The sequence below is a fragment of the Salvelinus sp. IW2-2015 genome, unplaced genomic scaffold, assembly GCF_002910315.2.
Source record: "Salvelinus sp. IW2-2015 unplaced genomic scaffold, ASM291031v2 Un_scaffold2971, whole genome shotgun sequence".
NCBI lineage: Eukaryota > Metazoa > Chordata > Actinopteri > Salmoniformes > Salmonidae > Salvelinus > Salvelinus sp. IW2-2015.
In genome coordinates this window covers 40222-59736 of record NW_019944266.1, presented here as the reverse complement: position 1 = coordinate 59736, position 19515 = coordinate 40222, and the positions used below count along the sequence as shown (strand labels likewise).

The following is a 19515-nucleotide window of genomic DNA, read 5'->3' as shown; positions in this document are numbered from 1 at the left end:
AACCTGTGCACAAAAGCAGATACTGTGTGTGACTGTGTGAGAGCAAAGTCTTGCATCTTGCTCATCGTAATATCTGCGGTGCTGCTTGTGCAACGTCATTCCGCTGACTCTACCTTTAAAGGGATTGACTAGTCTTTCTGTGGCCGTTAAAACATCTGATCTATTCCACACTGGAAATAGTGACGCATTAAACACTAAAACCCTCCACTCAGACGGACAGACGGACAGACAGGAGGACAGGAGGACCAGGAACCTCACTTCTAGCAGCTCCATCGTGGACTGACTTCACTCATTCCTGTTTCACAACTGTATCAGACTTAATGTATCTGTGCAGTTGATGAAATTCGGTAGCAATGTCTAACTGAAAATCTAATGTTATTTGTCACATACACATATTTAGCAGATGTTATTGCAGGTGTAGCATGTAGTGCAGTAGTATCTAACAATTCACAACAATACACACAAATCTAAAAGTAAAAGAAAGGAATTAAAAAAGATATAAAACTAGTGAATGTAATGTAGACCCACATACAGTAGAGTACAGTCTTTATAACAGCATGTTGCGTTTGTATGTAATATGCTATTATGTACCACAATGCTTGTAAACAGCCTTTGTGGAGATTCATTTGTTGTGTTGTATTGCAATGTACTACTCTGGTGAATATCACCCCACAGAAAGAGCATTCCAGGTGGTACCATATCAATATGCAGTCACAAGGTGGTACAAAATCAATATACAGTCACAAGATGTTAGCCATCTAAGACACTGCTGCTGGTGCAGAGAGGAACAGATCAACCAACAACGGATTAAAACAGACAGGAGGGTTGGATTTTACAACTGTGATGAACAGCATCCTAACCTGTAAGCTCTGTGATCATTCCTCTCCCTTGTCTCTCTTTATTCCTGCTCCTCTTCTCTCCTCCCTCTCTGTTCCTTTCCCTCTCCTCTCTTCTCTCTCTGCTATGCAGCTGGAACTGTGCGGTTGAGTTCTCAAATATCAATGGACTTGCACATATTGTACGTACACGTAGAAACACATACACAACACTCACACACACATACACAGAGAGAGAGAACATGAAAGTCACTCACCGTGGAGCAGAGCTGAGAGTCCAAACAGACAGATAGCCACAGACTGCCTCATGTTGCACCACTGAACATAGAGCAGAGAAAGAGATGGGGAACAACAGAGATGGAGAGAGAGAGGCAGGGTAGAGTGGAATAGAGAGGGAGGGAGGCAGAGCAAGTCAGGAGCAAGCCAGGCAGCAACAGATGGAGAGAAGAGAGAGAGAGACAAGGAAGAGGAGGGTAGGGAGGCAGAGAGGCAAGAAGAAAAACAAGCTGAGTGCATAGGAAGACAGAGAAGGAGAAAAAGGGAGGTTGGATTGGTGGGGAGGGAGAGAAGCTGACAGCAAAACAGGAAGAGAGGTACAGGGAGGGAGAGAGGGAGAAAGAGGAGAAGAGGCCATAGTTACTCTTAGAAAAAATGGTACCAAAAGGGTTCTTCGGCTGTCCCCATAGGAGAACCCTTTTTGTTTCCAGGTAGAACTACACTATATATACAAAAGTATGTGGACACCCCTTCAAATTAGTGGATTCAGCTATTTCAGCCACACCCGTTGCTGATAGGTGTGGAAAACAGAGCACACAGCCATGCACTCTCCATAGACAAACATTGGCAGTAGAATAGCCTTATTGACAAGCTGAGTGACTTTCAACGTGGCACCGTCATAGGATACCACCTTTCCAACAAGTCAGTTCGTCACCTGCACACATTTCTGCCCCGGTCAACTGTAAGTGCTGTTATTGTGAACCGGTAACATCTAAGAGCAACAACGGCTCAGACGCGAAATGGTAGGCCACACAAGCTCACAGAACAGGACCGGTGAGTGCTGAAGCGCATAGCGCGTAAAAATCGTCTGTCCTCGGTTGCAAAACACACACTACTGAGTTCCAAACTGCCTCTAGACGCAACGTCATTTCAAGAACTGTTCGTCGGGGGCTTCATGAAATTAGTTTACATGGCCGAGCAGCCGCACACAAACCTAAGATCAGCATGCGCAATGCCAAGCATTGGCTGGAGTGGTGTAAAGCTCGCCGCCATTGGACTCTGGAGCAGTGGAAACATGTTATCTGGAGTGATGAATCACGCTTCACCATCTCACGGATGCCAGAAGAACACTACCTGCCCGAATGCATAGGGCCAACTGTAAAGTTTGGTGGAGGAGGAATAATGCTCTGGAGCTGTTTTTCATGGTTCGGGTTAGGCCACATAGTTCCAGTGAAGGGATATCTTAACGCTGCAGCATACAATGATATTCTAGACGATTCTGTGCTTCCAACTTTGTGGCAACAGTTTGGGCCCTTTCCTGTTTCAGCATGATAATGTCCCCGTGCACAAAGTGAGGTCCATACAGAAATTGCTTGTTGAGATCGGTGTGGAAAAAATTGACTGGACTGAACCAAAAGGGGTTCTTCAAAGGGTTCTCCTATGTGGACAGCCGAAGAACCGTTTTAAGTTTTAGATAGCACCTTTATTTTCTAAGAGTGTAGAGAGAGGTAGTGAGCCAGGTGTTAGCAGCAACGGTGAATGAGAGGGCAGAGAGGAAAGGGGAAGAGAGGAAGGAAAGCAATAAGTTCTTTTGATACAAATGGAGAGACTATGTTCTGGATGGAGAGACTGTGTGAAAGAGGGAGAATTGCCCTGATACATTCAATAAGGAAGTGTGGAGGCTAGCATGAGCGGGGAGAGGGGGATTAAAAAGCAACATATAGAAAATAGTTAGTGAAGGATGGTGGGAAAAGAGAGAGGGCCAAAAAACTAAGGCAGCAGTATTGAACACTGCTCTGATGAAGGTTGGCACAGCCACACATTATAACTTCTAATTACTGTGGTCTAAGTAGCTGTGCCACTAGAGATCCTGGTTCGAGTCCAGGCTCTGTCGCAGTCGGCTGCGACTGGGAGACCCATGGGGCGGCGCACAATTGGCCCAGCGTTGTCCGGGTTAGGGGAGGGTTTGTCCTGCAGGAATGTTCTTGTCCCATCGGGCTCTAGCGACTCCTGTGACGGGTCAGGCGCAATGCACGCTGACACGGTCGCCAGGTGTATGGTGTTTCCTCCCACACATTGGTGCGGCTGGCTTCCGGGTTAAGCAGGCATTGAGTCAAGAAGCAGAGTGGCTGCTGGGTTGTGTTTCAGAGGACGCAGGACTCTTCACCTTCGTCTCTCCCGAGTCCGTAACTACCAATTGGATACCACGAAAAAGGGGTAAAAACAAATAAATAAAAAAGAACTTCTAATTACAGTAAGGAAGTGACCCTTTGAACGTAAGCAGATAGGCACGTGCCTAGGGGTAGAGTTTGGGTTTGTTTGAAAATGCCCATTTGTTTCTATACTTGACTGAAAGACTTATGATAATATGATGCACTGACTGTAGCCTACTGGACATTACAGTGATGTATTTCAGTTTGATCCGCTGTGACTTTTAGCAGGACAGAGGACCCGAGTTTATGTTTAATGTTTTTTACATTTACATTTAGTCATTTAGCAGATGCTCTTATCCACAGCGACTTACGATTTGTGTTTTGTATGACGTCTATGTGGACTTTTGTCTGTATTCTGTTTGTATATTGTCTATTGCTGGCAGCACCTTCTCACTAAGTCAAATTCCAGTTATGAGTAAATGTACTTGGCGAATAAAGGTGATTCTGATACTAAATGGCGTGGTGCTGACACCTACTGGGGGATGTAATAAGTGCAATTTGCAGGAAACAGTTGGAACATGGATCCAGTCTGATCCATTGATTGGTGGATAGTATTGCAGCCTATAGCTCTATGGGTTGGTGAGCGTCCAGGCACTGCAGTAGGCTGTGATGTGATGTGCTGATCTGCTCCCACAGCCTCCGTGTATCATGCTGTAAATAGTTCACTAACCTGTTCATTACATGATACAGGCCTCATGTTTGTATTTAGTTGGATTCCCCCTGCAATATATGGGGCCTTTTTCCCTACCGCCTTCTCTCACCTCTATCCAGCCAGCCATCTTGAGTCTGGTTCCTTTCAAGGTTTCTTATAGAAAGTAAATCCCTATAAGATGTACTAGCTCTTTGCAGGGTCCATGCCCACTAGGCCGGGTTTGTGGTAAATCAATTTGTGGAAGGTTTTGTAGCATACATATTACATTTGATTTATTTTTGTATTTGAGACCTGATTAATCCAGTCCCAATCCTAAACAAGGGAATGCAATAGCAGTGGCTTGGAGGTACTGCTATTCTACCATGTCCTATTCACCTGCCTAAATGAATCCAATCGATCTGCCGCAGCAAAGGTATTCCACCTTGTCTGGTGTTCTTTTGGGGGGGGGGGGCGCACTCTGCAGTAAAACGGGTGGCGTCACTCCAAATGCGCCAGGTAAACTGTCGCAAACTAGTGATGTCATCATGCGCCCCCCTAACCCCGTTGTTTCTTTGTCGACACTGTCGCTAGCGAGCAGGAACTCGGACTGATACAAAGCTTCAATCGCAAACCCAGGTAAATTAATAACATTTTTAACTCTATTTTTACCTTTCGTGTTAGTTCAATTGAGATCTATATTTGGTTTCGCGCTAACTGCATKGCTTKCAAATGCGKCTATGGTTGTTTGCACGCTTGTGCCGCAGTGATGCTCAATCAATGCTAACGTTAGCTAGCKASCTATYTAGCTAYCTAGTCAATCCGCGCTATGCATAATTATCATTATTTTCACTGCATTTGACGTCGCGTTGCATAGTTGTTTACACTTGGGAGTTGATTGGGAAAGTGTTTCTGCAACAAATCGACAGTTGTGCATGTTATTTGCGATGCACAACCGCGGTTCTACGTTATCTAGTTAGTGAACCCGCTTGGAGCCTCCATCTGCGCAATATCTTGTTCGGAACATGTGTGCGCAGTCCAAACGACAACCATCCATTCAATGATGGCAGTTGAGTTGATCTCTGCGGCGGGTTGCTGAGATAAATTACATACTTACCAGGGTATTCAATATGTAGCGTCAGTTAAAACCAAGACAGCTTGCCTAACGTTTAGCTAATTTCAGGTTATAGTCATGGAGGACTTCAGTCAGGGGATAAACGCCTGTGTGAGAGCGACAGTAAGAAGGGAATTGAGGATTAAGGGGGATATACTGAAAAACGACTGTAAAATGACCAATTGGATCCTATGTCCATCCAGCGACAGACATCGTTGGGGGTCGGAAGCGGGATGAAATTGCACACTGATAGTTGATCCTCCTGTCCTCCTAGCTAACTAGTGCGGGGTTCACTTTGACTGGGGGGAGGGGAGGGGGGGTCGGAAATGGTGTGCATCAGAACCATTCCATAGAAAAAATAAACATGAAGGTTATTCAATGGGGTCCTTAAATTCCACACTCAAGCTGATGGCAGCAGTGATTATTAGTTAAGTTTTATAAATATTTTTGGAAACATTTTCAACCGCGCCAGAGATAATTAACAGACATGCTCTGGCGTGGCTGTGTTTGATTGACCATTGAATGCATGCATGCGTATCCCTGCGTGATGGAATTGGGTTTGATGCTGCGTTCAAAACTGGGAACTCTGAAATCGCATACCTCAGTGCGTTCAGAGACAACTGGGAACTCGGGGGGGAAACGAGCTCCGACTGGGACAACGTAGTTTTGAACGGTCATCCAAGTCGGAAACACGGGCATCTTTCTAGAGCGCCGACCTCAAGATTACTGACGCCATTATTTGACCTTGTTTTTTTACCCCTGAGTTCCCAGTTGTCTTGAAAGCACCAAGATTTGGGTACAGTGGCCACGAGCTATATCCGGCAACTGCTTGCTCAATTAAACTGTTCTGGTTTTGTTTTTGTCACAACAATAATTTCACGCAACAGCAGCTGTGAGACATGACAAATAAGAGGCGATCTTGAATTATCATATTTTGTAAATTTTTTAGGGGGGGGGTGAATGTTTTGGAGTTAGCCTATGCATATGTAGGCATAATTTCTGAAGGCTTTCTTGTCCAAATTGATATTTTCTAAAATGTAATGTAATTGTCTGTCTAGAGGGGATGCATTTTATAATACATATTGGCTTACTGGATAATAAATAGAAATAACGATTGCTTTCGCATTTCAATCAATATACTGTATCCTCTAACAAGAAATACYTCCTGTTTGACAGAACACTACGGCACATTTTCATTCACATGACAAGGACCGAATCTTTTTTATTTTTTGTTGACATAATTCTATTATAATATCCACATGTTGTGAGATAAATAACATCCTTGGTAACTTGAGCGTGCACCAGTTTTGGCTACATTCTTACTCTAGCTAGTGAAACCTATGATAAACTATTGCATCACGTGACTCACCCAGACTGGCTACAGAGCGTGTCTAGAGAAAGGAAAACGAAACTATTCTGCACCTTCGTGCTGTTTCTCGTGTTAAGAAACTGTAAATGCAGACTTTCTATGCGTTTATAATAGGCCTATCCATAATTTCACATTGTAACGTCTGGTATAAGTATCTTGAATGGTAGGTACTAGATGTCCCTTTGAAATTGAGAAGCGCTCGTGCGGTATGTAAAACAACAACAACAAAAAACGTTTTTGGGGGGATGGTAAAATACATTGAATTTTGAGAAATATAGCCAACTAGTTTAATTACTTTCGTTGTATTTTGATAGAACGTAACTGTATATCTCTAGACTGTTTGAAGTGTAGTCAACTTCTGACCCCGGTAGCACGCGCGCAGACCTCAAGATCTCTCTGCCATTCAAAAGTGACTGAAACCTACTCGCCTTTCAGCCGCCTTCAGGCCAGGTGGTGAGGTGGTACATCTGTGTTTTATCCCGCGAACTTTCAGGTACGTTCATTGAATTAGTTAATGTCTTTCTACTGTCATCGAGTCGTTTATGCAACCCACTAAGCATGAACTTGATTTATAACACTTTAACCAGGGCGTATACCCCAATTCTGTAATTCAAATAGAAATGACTCATCAATAATCCACACCGCGGCGTGTTTTAGGAACGGGAACATACCGAAAACAAGGCCAAACAATGTCTGTTTGGTCCATGGGCCAAAGACGTCCTAATATTTAATGCGCAGCTCTGAATATTCATATTGCCCATGGAAGCAGCAGAGGCAACTGAATTGAGCCATGCTGGGTTGTTATTTGGCCGTCAGTTGCCGGCTTGCATTAGGGTCAGCCAGATCCCGCTTTGACACCGGGGGCACCGGACCCAGTGCTGCTGCTGTCTGTTAACATTGCCGTGAAATAACTCGCTCCCGCTCGTCGTTATATTATTATTAATATGGTGGCATTCATAGCAATCGTTTCGGGAGCAGCATGACAGACACGTTTATGTTGACTAGCACCATGCCTGGCAGGGCTGAAATCTGAGGAGCAGGGTTGAGTGTCTTCCTGTGGTCAGTGACAGATATCATTGAGTGCAGGGAAGAAGCTTTGTGGTACGACATTTTCATTAAAAATACCCCCACCACATTATGTTCTATGCCCTAAAGATTTATATGTAATTGGCATGAAATTACTAGTGCGTATTAAATATCTTAGCTGAGAAAACAATCAGCAAATCAATGTCGGGTTTGCTGTACTAGAAGGTGCCCATAATATGAAAAGGTATTTAAAATATTCCTGTATGTTCTATGGCAAGAAGTCGGTGCTCAACCAACGTGATTAGAGGTGCAACCTGTGTAGACATCATTGGACTCTCATTAGCACCACCAGCTGAAGAGTTTTCCCCTAATTGTCTTCCCCATTCCCTACACGAGCTTGTCCATTCCCCATTCCCGTTGTGATTATTCTCAAGAAGGCCATTGAAGGCTGAAACGTCAATCTTTTAAACTTGTCTAATAAAACAACTTATTTTTAATGGTGAGCGAGCTTTACTCCTTTTCCTCTCCAATGTGTGTTCTATAGCCAACCTTTTATCAGGTTCAACATCTATTACTTATTTGCTGTGTGTTTAGTCTGTCAAAAGTTAGTGGAGCAACTCCTGTCCTTCACTGACCACCTTGAATCTTTTCTTTCCTTCTGCCTTTCACTTTCCCTTCCTATGTGAAGCTGCAAATCATCCTTAAACCAGAAATACAACACTTAAGCCACAACCATGAATTATACATTTCTGACCTTTTATACATGGATCTCGTTGCGAGCAATTGGGTCCAACAGCATGTGACAGGATGAAGTACAGTGAGACTGTGTAGTGTGTAAAAACATATATATATATATATTATTTGTCATAAGCCCTTGATCTACTCTTTCTGTGTTTTTCTCCCGCCCTTTTACCATTTCCATCAGGATTTTCCACAAGATTTTGACCAGTCTTATGTCCCTAGTTTCTTCTTCATATTGCTTTATATTTGGCTCCTAATTTTTTATTTCATGGCTCTTTTCCTCACCCACTCAGTCACTTTTGCTTTCGCTCACACCCATCTCGTCCTCTCTCTCAGGTGCTGACTGCCACTTTGCGATCATCGCCCACCCGGCTATTCTGCCAGGCTGTGTTGCATCAGTATCCAACACAGAGACGCATCCTCCTATCTGCTGCGTAACAGGCGGCCCTGGTCCCCCCTCAACCTGCCCCCTGCGCTATGAGCAGAGGACGAGGAGGGCCCCCCATAGAGCATTACCACCGACCCCCTCTTCCCCAACTGCAGGCTAAGCAACAATACTACAGAGCTGGACCCCTGGGATTTCACCCCAGAGCCCCCCCGCAACAGGCCCCACACCCAAACGTCCATTCATACCTAGGCCCAGTCCCCCCTCTAGTACCACCCAGTGCCCACTCTCAGCCTCTCTACCCCTCCYCCCCTCCCCCACCCYGTCACAGCCCAGCCCTGAGTCAGCAGAGCTCTTGTCCCAGTGGTCCTAACTCCTTCAGGCAGCAGCAGGTCCACTTCCTGAGGGGACAGAACACTGAGGCTCCCCAGTTTAGGGTGAGCCCCAGAGGGGCGCAGAGCTTGGGTCGAGGGGGACCGAACGGACTCTATAACGAATCAAACCAGGCCCAGGCAGGGTACAGCAGATACTCCCAAAACAGCTCTAGGGGGAGAGGGGGATACAGCAGCGAGCGAGGCAGAGGGAACGGTAGGGACTTCGGGTACCCACCCAGTCAAGGACCCCCTAGAGGACCAACCGGCCCTAGATTCTGGAACCAGAAGCAGACTTCAACCCAAAAGCAAGGCTTCAACAGACAGTGGAGCCTTCATGCAGACTGTGCTGACGGGCCGTCTTTCTCAGAAGGCTTTCAGAGTTTATCCTTAGACAGAGAGAGGTCCTACAGAGGAAGAGTTGACAGAGGCYWCAGCTTTGACAAAGCTTCTGTCTGTAGTAGTAATAATTCAAACAACAAGAGTGCCCCTACGTTTCAGCCACCCGACATCCGAGAGCAAGTTTTGCAAGCCTTGGCAGATTTGAGCCCCGGTGAGAAGCTACAAGCAAAGTGTTTGGCCAAAACGCTGCGGTMSCCCAAAAAGTTTATCAACCAGGCCCTTTACGGTCTCGAGCGTGATAAGAAAGCTTCAAAACACGGTGAYAGTCCTCCAGAGTGGACTGTCTACGTAGAACCACAGGAAGAACCGGAAAGTAGAGATTCTGATCCGGAAAGCCCACGTTCCCAACCGAGGGAACATTCTGTGGAGTCACAGGAAAGGCCTTCAGAAGAAGATTGCTCTCACTTCCTGTCTGTGAAGGAGGAGGACGTTGTCATCGCGGCTGAGATCCAGCAAATTGAAGCGAAGGGTCCTGAGGGCGACAAAGAAGAAGATTACTACGTAGAATCAGATTCACACTCCTCTTCCTCAGAATCATCTGAGTCATATCGGCAACATTCCCAGTCCCAAACCCAACAGCCCAGTATCAACAGCAGCAGTAACGAAGCGCTTGACCTAGACCTTGACGAGAGTGACATGGCGGACTGCGGCAGTAATCAGAAGGAGTTGATCCTGCAGTATCTGCTGGAGGCAGGGGAGGCCACGGCCCTGGTGATCTCCAAGAACCTGGGCCTGAGGGGCGCCAAGCAGGTCAACCCCACCCTGTACGCCATGGAGAAGCAGGGCGACGTGAGCCGCAACGCAGAGGTGACCCCTCACATCTGGGAGCTATCTGTCCATCGCAGGGAGAGGATGGAGAGGAGCCTTAAGGCCGAGCGCAGCGCCCCTGCAAAGGTCGAAGGAATGGGGTCCGGATTCCAGGCGGTTGCCACCACGAATTGGGATTGTCTAGAGGCCAACGCTGAGCTGGTAGGTGGCACCCTCACACAGCGAGGGGGGGGGGTTGGGGAATTCATTGAACGTCTTCCTGAATTTGGGAGACCCCCTCCTCACTTGGAGCCCGTCTCCTACGAAGAGTTGGAAGGGGAGGATGAGTGTGGCAGTTACCCTAGTAACTAATGTTGGTGCTAACATTGAGGGGTGAACATAGCTCTGTAGATTCGAGCTGAGAATGCCAGGTCTGGAGCCCTTCACCCCGCCTGACCCGATCCCACTGACCCCACTTCTGCTCCACTTCTTTCCTCACCTACTTCCTCTCTTCATCCCTCTATCAGGAGGATGAGTCGAACGGAGGGCATGGGCGACCGACGATATCCCCGAATTCCTCAACGCCATTCAGCGGGATGGAGGGGACAGTAGCAGTCTCCCTGGCAGCGCCGCCCACCCTCAGAACCTCCGTGCCAAAACTCCAGGAGGTGAGGCCAAGAACCCGTCAGCGCCTGATGGAGTTTGCCCAGTACCAGGGACACAATGGCGAGTTCCTGCTCCTCGACCAATCAGGGCCCTCACATGACCCCAGGTCAGTGATTGATAATGTTCCAACCAATCATGGTTGGCCTTGCTGTATGTCTAAGAGGAAACTAGCTGATGTATTAGCAAATTCATGAAAAAATTGCATGAGAAAGTGTGACGAAGAAATACAAAAAAATGTGTTGTCCCTGCTCTTTCTCGCTACCTCACTCCCTTGTATTTCTCCCTCTCAGATTCCGTATGCAGGTCATGCTGGACGGCAGGTTGTTTCCTGTTGCTGAGGCATCTAATAAAAGGTGGCTAAGAAAGATGCTGCCGCAGCAACCTGAGGATTCTGCTGCGTGAGATAGAGGGGGGAGGGGCTGAGGAGGGCTCACTGCAGGGGGTGACCAGGCCATGGACCCCACCTCTTACGTCCCTGTAAGTCTGAGTGTGTTCGTGTGTGTTGTGTTATATAATCAATGTGCTCTGTTGTGGTTATTGTGTTCTAAAGGGCAAAGATTTATGTCTCTTTTTCAATCCTTTTATACTCTCTGCTCTCGTCTCTCGCTGCTCGCTCTCTCTCCTCTGTCAGGAAGTAGTGGAGGGTCCGCCCAGGCCCTGTCCCGTTCCCTCCGGGGGGTAGAACCCCGTGTCCATGCTGATGGAGTACAGTCAGCGCACTGGAAACCCCATCGAGTTCATCAACACTGGACAGGAGGGCCCACCTCAGACCCACGTATCCATCTGTCTACAGCTTCTCATCCGGATGGGGTCAATTCGAAATGAAGTCAGTCAATTTAGGAAATAAACTGACATTCCAATTCAATAATTTAAAAATAGCTCCTTTCCAATGATTTCTCTATAAACTGAAAAGAGAAGCTATTTAATTCAGTTTTCCATTTTGAATTTAAATTCAAAATCACTTCCTGAATTGAGTGACTTCAATTCGAATGAGCCCAACCCTGCTTCTCATTTTTCTCTCCCTGGTTCTCTCTTCTATACATAAATGATCATTAGGAAGGTGGGCCTGCCCTCATCTCTCCCTCGGGAGCAGATTCTGTATGTCCTGGATGACTTTCAATACATGCAGCAGTCTGCTGACTGGATGATACAACAGCACCTCTGTCTCTCTGCATATAACCTTCCCCTAGGCACACTACAGTACTGTCGCCGCAGCTGGATACTGATACTGGGTGATAAGTGTGACCATCTTTGTCCTCTCTTTCCCTCCCTTCCTGAGTGCTGTAGTCTCTGTGAAGCAGATTCACAGCTCTACTCTGGATGCCCCCATGTGGTTAGACAGGAATGTCCTCTTACCTCCACCGATGTATGTTTAGGATGTATAAGTGAGTCTCTGCTCCTCCTCTCAGGTTCATTGTTCAGGGTGAAGATAGGGGAAAGCCTGTGTGCTGAAGTTCAGCGCCAGTAAGAAGGCTGCCAGGCAGCTGGCTGCAGAGGAGGCAGTCAAGGAGTAATGGCCGACGGGAGACGACTGCAGCTCAACAAGGTGAGTAAAGGACTCAAACATGGACTGAAAGACGTTTAAACTAAATGGATGGGTCCCTGAAAAAAACACACCCATCTATATTTAGGCTGACAAGCTAGCTAGCTGTTTAGCTATGGACTGCAATGTCATAAGACACAGGCATGTGGCTTCTCTCATTGTGCCTCCAGGCCGTGATTCTAAGAAAAGATCCTCCGAACACTAAGATCACTTTCCCTCCTCTCCTCCATCTTTTCACTGCCTTATCTCTCTTCTCCTCGCTCTCCATTACCCCGTCCTCTCCAGCCCCAGTTTCCCCTGTGTCTGTCTGGTGATGAAGGGGGCTTCATGCCCGCTTGCCCCTCCCTGCCCCCGCTGACAGAGGAGGAGCTGCGTTCTGCCCACGAGGCGGGGGTTGGTGACCTCATCAGCACCTAAACAACAACGCCGGTGTCAGGCCTGTGGAGTACGCCCGGGCCAGGGGCTTCGCTGCAGAGATACGACTGGTCGGCAGTCAGACCACCGCACGAGCCCAAGTCAGTACACACATCTTGCCCACATACACTAACATACACACTCTAAAGGGTCATTCAGAGTCCACAGCTGCAGAGCTGCGGTAGTCTGGCGGTCCATTGTGACATATATAACACTATGAAAGCTAACGGTTGAATATTGTAAAACGCGGCTGTGCAAACATGGAGTTTAACTCTTCTCTCTCAGGTTTACCTACCAGGCTAAGCTAGGGGGCCGCTGGTTCCCTCCTGTCTGTGCTTCCAATAAGAAGCAAGGGAAACAGGAAGCAGCTGATGCAGCTCTGAGGGTTCTGATTGGAGAGGCAGAGAAGGCTGCCCCCACCGGGGAACTTACCCCTGCAGAGGTCAATTTACCTCTTACTATAGTACTTTTTAAAACTCTGGGTCAGACCCACACGGCTTTGGGTGTGTTAGAGGTGGTCGGGAGATGAGGAGACTGCTAGAATCACACACATTTCCTCTTCATTTGGGTTGCTGGAGATTATTTTGGGTCACGGGAGGACAGTGATTTTCTCATTGGGTCTCGAGCTGAAAAAGTTGAATGCCTGCTTATACTATGAATACACTGTTAATACTGTGATTCTGCTAGAACCTACTTCTGTGACTGGTGGGCCGTACATAACCTGTTATTGTTTCTGTCTCTAGCTGCCACTGAGTGTGGGACAATCCATGACCAGATGGCCATGTTGAGTCACCAGCGCTTCAACGCCCTCACCACACGCATACAGCACAGTCTTCTGGGAAGGAAGATCCTCGCCACCGTCGTCATGAAGAGGGGGAAGGGCTGGGGACCGTGGTCAGCCTGGGAACAGGTACCTGCCGTGTGTGTGTACGCGAAGAAAATAACAAGCCTTTTGGGATGTTTTTTTGTCTCACCTTTGAGATAAAATAAATGTATTTGTTTGTTTTTCTCCTCAGGAAATCGCTGTGTTAAAGGGGAGGAGCTGGTGCTTAAAGGGGACACGTTAATGACTGCCACGCAGAAATCATCTCCAGAGGAGGATTTATCAGGTAGGAAGTTACTGCTGCTCATTCATCTTCCATTCTGTCCTTTTATATACCACTCTTTTCCCCTTCCTCCTTTGCTCTTCGTTTTGATTCCTTTATAGCTACTCTCCCTGCCTTTCTGAAACCTCTCTCTACAGGTGTCATATTTCAGTGTAAGTCATTACAGACTATGATGTGTGTTAATGTGTCTGTGGAGTCCATCTGGTTAGTTGTAGTGTATTAATGCCACTTACCAGATCCTCTGTTTCTCCACCAGTCTCCCTTATCTGTGTGGTTGATCCTGGACACTTTCACTGATCTGAATCACTCCAAATGTGGATTCTACCTTTATGTCACCCCCTCTCTCTCCCAGGTTTCTGTATGCTGAGTTGCTGAAAGCACTGTGAAGGATCAGAGACAGCATATTTGAGCCAGCTGAGGAGAACAAGCTCCGGATCAAACCTGACACCACCTTCCACTCTATATCAGGTGGGCCTACGGAAGATGTCTCTTCCTCGCTGTTTGACTTCACCCATGGCTCTCTTCTCCACCTAATTGTTCTCTCCCCTTTCCTTCTGTGCCTAACTCAACTGGGCCACCAACCCACCCCCACACACACGTTGTTCTAGGAGTTTGAGAAGCCAGCGTTTTTTTTCTGCATAGAAAAGTCTTGGCGGCTAGCTTAAGTGTTTTCGGGCCACGTATGTCAAAACAGTCAAATATTGATGTTTAGATAATGATTTCCGGGGTGAAAAATGTGTCTGTAAACTTAAGATAAAACCAGATATAAGTATGTAGAAAGAAATGGCGCTATATTTCTATAATAAGATCTTCTTTGAGAACTAACAATGACCCAAATAACAGCTAGACAGTCAGGGGGATACAAAATTCCCAAACTGATGCACCAGGAGTTTTTTGTCGTGGCATGGGCCCCATTGATTTTGTTATAACGTTTGAGTCCCTCAGTTCAAATAAGCCATGAAAAAATGTGTAGAATTGCAAATTCGTCACTGGCCAACAGGGGGCCTCTAAAAATTAGTTGGCGACCCCGCCGTGGCCACGCCCACCACCTAAGCCTCATTTTGATCCAGAAAAACCCTGAAGATACTTCTAGTATTATGACTGCTCCTATCCAACTATATATATATATATTCTCTCTCGCTCTGCTCTCCCTCTCTCGCTCTACCTCTCTCGCTCTCCCCTCTCTCGCTCTCCCCCTCTCTCTACCCCCTACCTCTCTCGCCTCTCCCCTTTCTTCGCGTATCTCTGCTCTCCCCCTCTCTCGCTCTCCCCCTCTCTTCTCGCTCTTCCCCGCTCTCTCGCTCTCCCCTCTTTCGCTCTCCCCCTTCTCTTGCTTCCCCCCTCTCGCTCTCCCTCTCATCGCTCTCCCCCTCTGCTCGCGCTCCCGCTCTCTCGCTCTCCCCCTCGCTCGCTCTCCCCTCGCTCGCCCTCGTCCCCCCTCGCTCGTCCCTCGCTCCCCCCTCGCTCGCCCCGCTCGCCCTCGCTCGCCCCTCTCGCTCGCCCCCTTCTCGCTCGCCCCTCTCGCTCGCCCCCTCTCGCTCGCTCCTCTCTCGCTCTCGCCCCTCTCTCTCGGCTCGCTCCCCCTCTTCTCGGCCTCGCTCCCCCTCTCTCTCGGCTCGCTCCCTCTCTCTCGGCTCGCTCCCCCTCTTCTCGGCCTCGCTCCCCTCTCTCTCGCCCTCGCTCCCCTTCTCTCGCCCTCGCTTCCCCCTCTCCTCTCGCCCTCGCGTCCCCCTCTCTCTCGCCTCGCTCCCCTCTCTCTCGCCTCGCTCCCCCCCTCGCTCCCCCTCTCGCTCGCCCTCGCTCCCTCTTGCGGCTCTACCGCTCTCGCGCTTCCTCTACCGCTCTACCCCTCTCGCGCTCCTACCATCTACGCTTCATACCCCTCTCCGCTTCTACCTCTACCGCTCTACCTCTCTCCGCGCTTACCTCTACCCTCTCGCGCTCTACCCTCCTCTCGCGCTCTAACCTCTCACTCTACCTCTCCCCCCTCCGCGCTCTACTCTCCCCCCCTCTCGCTCTATTTCCCCCCCTCTCGCCTCCTCTTACCCCCTTCCCACGCTCTTCCACCCTCCTACCTTCTTCCCCCCGCTCGCGCTCTACTCTCCCCCCCTCGCGCTCTATCTCCCCCCTCGCGCCCTCTCACCGCCCTCGCGCCTCTTCCCCCCCCTCGCGCTCTACCTCCTTCGCCTCTTACGCCCCCTCTCGCGGCTTACCCCCTCTCGCTTAACTTCTCCCCCTCTCGCTCTACTTCTCCCCCTCTCCTCCAGTACTGCTCCGTGCGGAGACGGGGCGTTGTTTGATAAGTCGTGCAGCGAGGACGCGGGGGACGGCCAGGGCCACCAGCCCCTGTTTGAGAACGCCAAGCAGGGCAAGCTGCGCACCAAGGTGGAGAATGGTGAGTTACAGCCAGATGCCATCCATGAGGATCCCCTCTGTTACTGAGGACAAGCACATAGAGCCACCATGTTGCTTAACTCCCCTCTCTGCAGGCCAAACAGAGCAGGACTACACATTCACACATCTGCTGCTGCTGCCACAAACACACCTGCTAGAAAGCACAAATATCCCAATGGATTTGAATGTTCCAATCTAGAGCCTGGACTGTGTGCTTCTAGTGTACAACCATCACTTTGACCACTGGCTCTCTCATACACCCTATTCCTCATACTGCACGGCTTTGTCTTTGGAGTCAAAAGTATGCCTCAAGGGTGTCTGTGCCATGTGTAGGTGAGGGCACKATCCCGGTAGAGTCATCGACCATCGTGCCCACCTGGGACGGCATCCAGCACGGCGAGCGTCTGAGGACCATGAGCTGCAGCGACAAGATCCTTCGCTGGAACGTCCTGGGTCTGCAGGGAGCCCTGCTCTCCAACTTTCTCCATCCTATCTACCTGGCTTCAATCACCTTGGGTGAGGAGGGAGAGATGAGGGAGGGGACAGTTAACATTTGAGGGAGGTTTGATTTGAAAAAGAGTGAGGGAGGATAGATTGAGTGTGGGAGTAAAGGGAGAGGGGGGTCAACGGTCACCGTTGGCTTCAGTCATGTTTAACAAACTCCACTCATAAGTAGACCACAGATCTCAATCCCAAACTACACTGTCCTTATACTGTAGGAGTCATGTCGCAGCTAACTATCCACCCAGAACAGTCCTGGCTGACTCTGTCCTTATACGTAGGATCATGTCCAGCTAACTATCCACCCAGCCAGTCCCTGGCTGACTCTGTCCTTATACTGTAGGATCATGACCAGCTAACTATCCACCCAGACAGTCCCTGGCTGACTCTGTCCTTATACTGTAGGAATATGACCAGCTAACTATCCACCCCAGACAGTCCCTGGCTGACCTGTCCTTATACTGTAGGAGTCATGACCAGCTAACTATCCACCCAGACAGTCCCTGGCTGACTCTGTCCTTATACTGTAGGAGTCATGACAGCTAACTATCCACCCAGACAGTCCCTGGCTGACTCTGTCCTTATACTGTAGGAATCTGTCCAGCTAACTATCCACCCAGACAGTCCCTGGCTGACCCTGTCCTTATACTGTAGGAGTCATGTCCAGCTAACTATCCACCCAGACAGTCCCTGGCTGACTCTGTCCTTATACTGTAGGAATCATGACCAGCTAACTATCCACCAGACAGTCCCTGGCTGACCTCTGTCCTTATACTGTAGGATCATGACCAGCTAACTATCCACCCAGACAGTCCCTGGCTGACTCTGTCCTTATTACTGTAGGAATCATGTCCAGCTAACTATCCACCCAGACAGTCCCTGGCTGACCTGTCTTATACTGTAGGGTCATGTCCAGCTAACTATCCACCCAGACAGTCCCTGGCTGACTCTGTCCTTATACTGTAGGAATCATGAAGCTAACTATCCACCAGACAGTCCCTGGCTGACTTGTCCTTATACTGTAGGAGTCATGTCCAGCTAACTATCCACCCAACAGTCCTGGCTGACTCTGTCCTTATACTGTAGGATCATGACCAGCTAACTATCACCCAACAGTCCCTGGCTGACCCTGTCCTTATACTGTAGGAATCATGACCAGCTAACTATCCCCAGACAGTCCCTGGCTGACTCTGTCCTTATACTGTAGGAGTCATGTCCAGCTAACTATCACCCAGACAGTCCCTGGCTGACTCTGTCCTTATACTGTAGGATCATGACCAGTAACTATCCACCCAGACAGTCCCTGGCTGACTCTGTCCTATACTGTAGGATCATGTCCAGCTAACTATCCACCCAGACAGTCCCTGGCTGACCCTGTCTTTATACTGTAGGAGTCATGGTCCAGCTAACTATCCACCCAGACAGTCCCTGCTGACTCTGTTCTTCATTAACTGTAGGAGTCATGTCAGCTAACTATCCCCAGACAGTCCCTGGCTGACCTGTCTTATAACTGTAGGAGTCATGTACGCAGTCTACTATCCACCCAGACCGTCCTGGCTGACTCTGTCCTTATACTGTAGGAATCCATGTCCAGCTACTATCCCCAGACACGTCCTGGCTGTACTCTGTCTCTTATACTGTAGGAGTCATGACCGCCCTAACTATCCACCCAGCAGTCCCTGGCTGACTCTGTCTTTTACTGTAGGAGCATTCGCTCACTAACTACTCCACCCAGACAGTCCTGGCTGACTCTGTCCTTATACTGTAGGAGTCATGTCCAGCTAACTATCCACCCAGACAGTCCCTGGCTGACTCTGTCCTTATATGTAGGAATCATGCCAGTCTAACTATCCACCCAGACAGTCCCCTGGCTGACTTCTGTCCTTATTCATCTGTAGGAGTCATGACCAGCTAACTATCCACTCCAGACAGTCCATGGCTGACTCTGTCTTATACTGTAGGAGTCATGCAGTAACTATCCACCCAGACAGTCCCTGGCGTGACTCGTCTTATACTGTAGGAGTCATGTACAGCTTAACTATCACCACCAGACAGTCCCTGGCTGACTCTGTCCTTATACTGTAGAGATCATTGATACCAGCCCTATGTCATCCAGACAGGTCCCTTGGCTGACTCTGTCCTTATACTGTATGTAGGAGCTATGTCGCCAGCTAACTATCCACCCAGACAGTCCTGGCTGACTCTGTCCTTATACTGTAGGAGTCATGCCAGCTAACATCACTTCCAGACAGTCCCTGGCTGACTCTGTCCTTATATCGACTCTAGCGAGTCCATGACCCAGGCTACTATCACACCCAGACAGTACCTGGCTGACTCTGTCCTTATACTGTATGGAGTCATGCAGCTAACTATCCACCCAGACAGTCCCTGGCTGACCTCGCTCCTTATACTGTAGGAGTCATGACCAGCTAACTATCCACCCAGCAGACAGTCCCTGGCTGACACTTCGTTCCTTATGTTATACTCTGTAGGAGTCATCAGAGCTAACTCAAGTCCACATCCAGGAACAGTCGCTTATCTGTCTGTACTCTAGTCCCTGGGTGACTTCACCTTATAAGGAGTAGATCTTGTCAGCTAACTATCCACCCAGACAGTCCCTGGCTGACTCCTGTCCTTATACAGGAGTCACCGCTTACTGAAGTATGCAGAATGTCCCATGCTAGATACGTCCATTCGTCGATCAACTCAGCCAACAGTCCCTGGGCTGACTGCCTGTCCTTAATACTGTAGGAGTCCAGTCGACAGGAAGAGGCTTATCCACGTTTAGACATGCCCAGGACAAGTTCCTGGCTGGCCTGTTCCTGTATATTCTGGTAGGAGAA

General features: G+C 48.7%; 1 pseudogene; it reads left to right on the top strand.

Annotated features, from left to right (window-relative positions):
• Window positions 1-4424: 4424 nt before the first annotated feature.
• LOC112075070 (double-stranded RNA-specific adenosine deaminase-like) overlaps window positions 4425-19515 on the top strand; it is a 25654-nt pseudogene continuing 10563 nt past the window's right edge.